Raw genomic sequence first — 2,079 nt, 5'->3', positions numbered from 1 at the left:
TCAGCCGGCCAGCTTGCTAGCAACAGGGGATGGTTTCCGTTGAGGAAGGTCCTGTGGTGTAGGACTGTGGTCACCAGTGACCTCCGTCTTCTCCGGAGCTGCAGTAGGAAGTTGCTTGCTTTTCATTTTTGCTTTAGCCATGTGTAATTCCCAGAATCAAAATATTTTTGCCCTTTCTGCAATCGTTTCCTTAAGAAATCTGAACCTCCAGGCCTTTGTCCCAGGTGAAGATATCTTGCTCTTAATTTTGCTTCTTCAGCTTTCTCTGGACTAGTCACTTTATCTTCCATTTCCTTCTGCTCCTCCGCGGAGGCTGCGCCCAGTTCTTCCGCAGACATAGTGCTCCCTCTGCAGAGGTGAGACGGGGGAAAAGATGCGATTAGCAGGTGTCCTGTTGCCACCTGGCCGCTGCCACGCTGCCTTAGGCCCACCCACCACCAGGCCCAGCTCTCCCAGCCTCTCCCTTCACCTTTCAAGCAATTTGCATGAGGAGAAAACGTACCCCGAAGGGAACTGTGAGACTGTGGCCGGGGCTACTCCCCTGTGGACTCTCAAAACCCTCAGGGCTTGGAATCCACCTCCAACCCCTTGCAACTGATATTTTCCTCTCCAGCCCTTGCTCCCTCTTCCCTTCTCTTCTCTCTCTGTCTCTCTCTTCCTCGCGCAGCTCCAGTCTGGGAGGCCCTTTGCCGATTGCAACTGGAACATCCAATGCTGGACACTAATTCAGCTGAGGGGTAAAATCTGCCTTCCCCTGGCTTTCTCCCCGTACCAGAGAAAGTCCAGCCTGCTGTCCCGGTCCTCGGGGGACGCATGGGACTAAGCTGGAGGAAGTCTTGGGGACGCCCAGTTCCTTCTCACAAAGAGGACTCTGGGTCTCTGTCTTTTGTCTGGGAACGCCTAGAACCAAACAGACACCCCGGCTTCCTCTTACCAGTCCACGTGGGTGCCAAACAACCCCACATTCCTGCGTGCTCCCCACTGAACTGTGTCTTCACAACCTCATCAAACTTGGCTTACTGGGGAGCCTAAAGCTAAAGTGTTTAATGTTATGTTGCAAAACATCCTGGTCCCAATACACACTGGATAATAACAGCCAGTGGCCCACACAGCACCTTTACCTTTCAAATTCTCAGGAACCTTGACGATTTTATCACCAGAAATGGCAAATGGCAAAAGTTTCCCTATATTCAGGTTTTCTTCTACCTCAAGCCCCGCCCCCCCTTCTCCACCAGTTCAAAACCTACTCCAACCGGTCAGACCTCCTCTGCCATTCTCCCTCTCCGGGAAGTGGCTGGGCTTTCAGGAATCGCTCATGTTCACGTCCCCTTCTCCGGGTCTGATTTGTTGCAAATCAAACAGTGTCTGGGATGTTCCCAGAAATCCCTCCCACTATCGCAGGGAATTCCTGCACATAACCCAATCCTTCAATTTAACTTGGCATAACATTTATATAATTCTAACCTCCACCCTCGCCCTCAGCAAAAAAGAACTCTCAGCTTAATTAAAATTAAATATCCAAGCTATAAGAATACTCAAAAGGCCTTTACGTTTTCCTCTTCATAAATCTTGTTTTCCTAGAAAAGGTTTTTCCTCAGTCAACTAAATTACTTTTCTCCACTCTTTCTTGCCACTCTTGGTGCATATATAAAAGACCCTAAAATAACTTCTCGTGGCCTGGGACTCCTTGGGAAAACAGAAAAGGCACCACAAATCCCATTTTGGGAAAAATCTGTTTTTCTCATAGAACCCCTGGAAGTAGAGGTGAATAAGGACCTCTCGAAATCTGTCTCTGTCTTCCGGCTATGCTTGTTTATTAGGCCCTGGAAATGGTATTCCTAGCTCTGTTCTTTTTTTTTTTTTTTTTTTTTTTTTGAGACGGAGTCTCGCTCTGTCGCCCAGGCTGGAGTACAGTGGCCCGATCTCAGCTCACTGCAAGCTCCACCTCCCGGGTTCACGCGATTCTCCTGCCTCAGCCTCCTGAGTAGCTGGGACTACAGGTGCCCGCCACCTCGCCCGGCTAGTTTTTTGTATTTTTTAGTAGAGATGGGGTTTCACCGTGTTAGCCAGGATGGTCTC

General features: G+C 49.4%; 1 pseudogene; it reads right to left on the bottom strand.

Annotated features, from left to right (window-relative positions):
• LOC112626714 lies at positions 1 to 338 on the bottom strand (annotated as a pseudogene).
• Positions 339 to 2,079: the final 1,741 nt, after the last annotated feature.

The sequence above is a fragment of the Theropithecus gelada genome, chromosome 6 (genome assembly GCF_003255815.1).
Source record: "Theropithecus gelada isolate Dixy chromosome 6, Tgel_1.0, whole genome shotgun sequence".
NCBI classification, from domain to species: domain Eukaryota; kingdom Metazoa; phylum Chordata; class Mammalia; order Primates; family Cercopithecidae; genus Theropithecus; species Theropithecus gelada.
The sequence above is the reverse complement of the archived record's forward strand: the minus strand, read 5'-3'. Positions and strand labels throughout refer to the sequence as shown.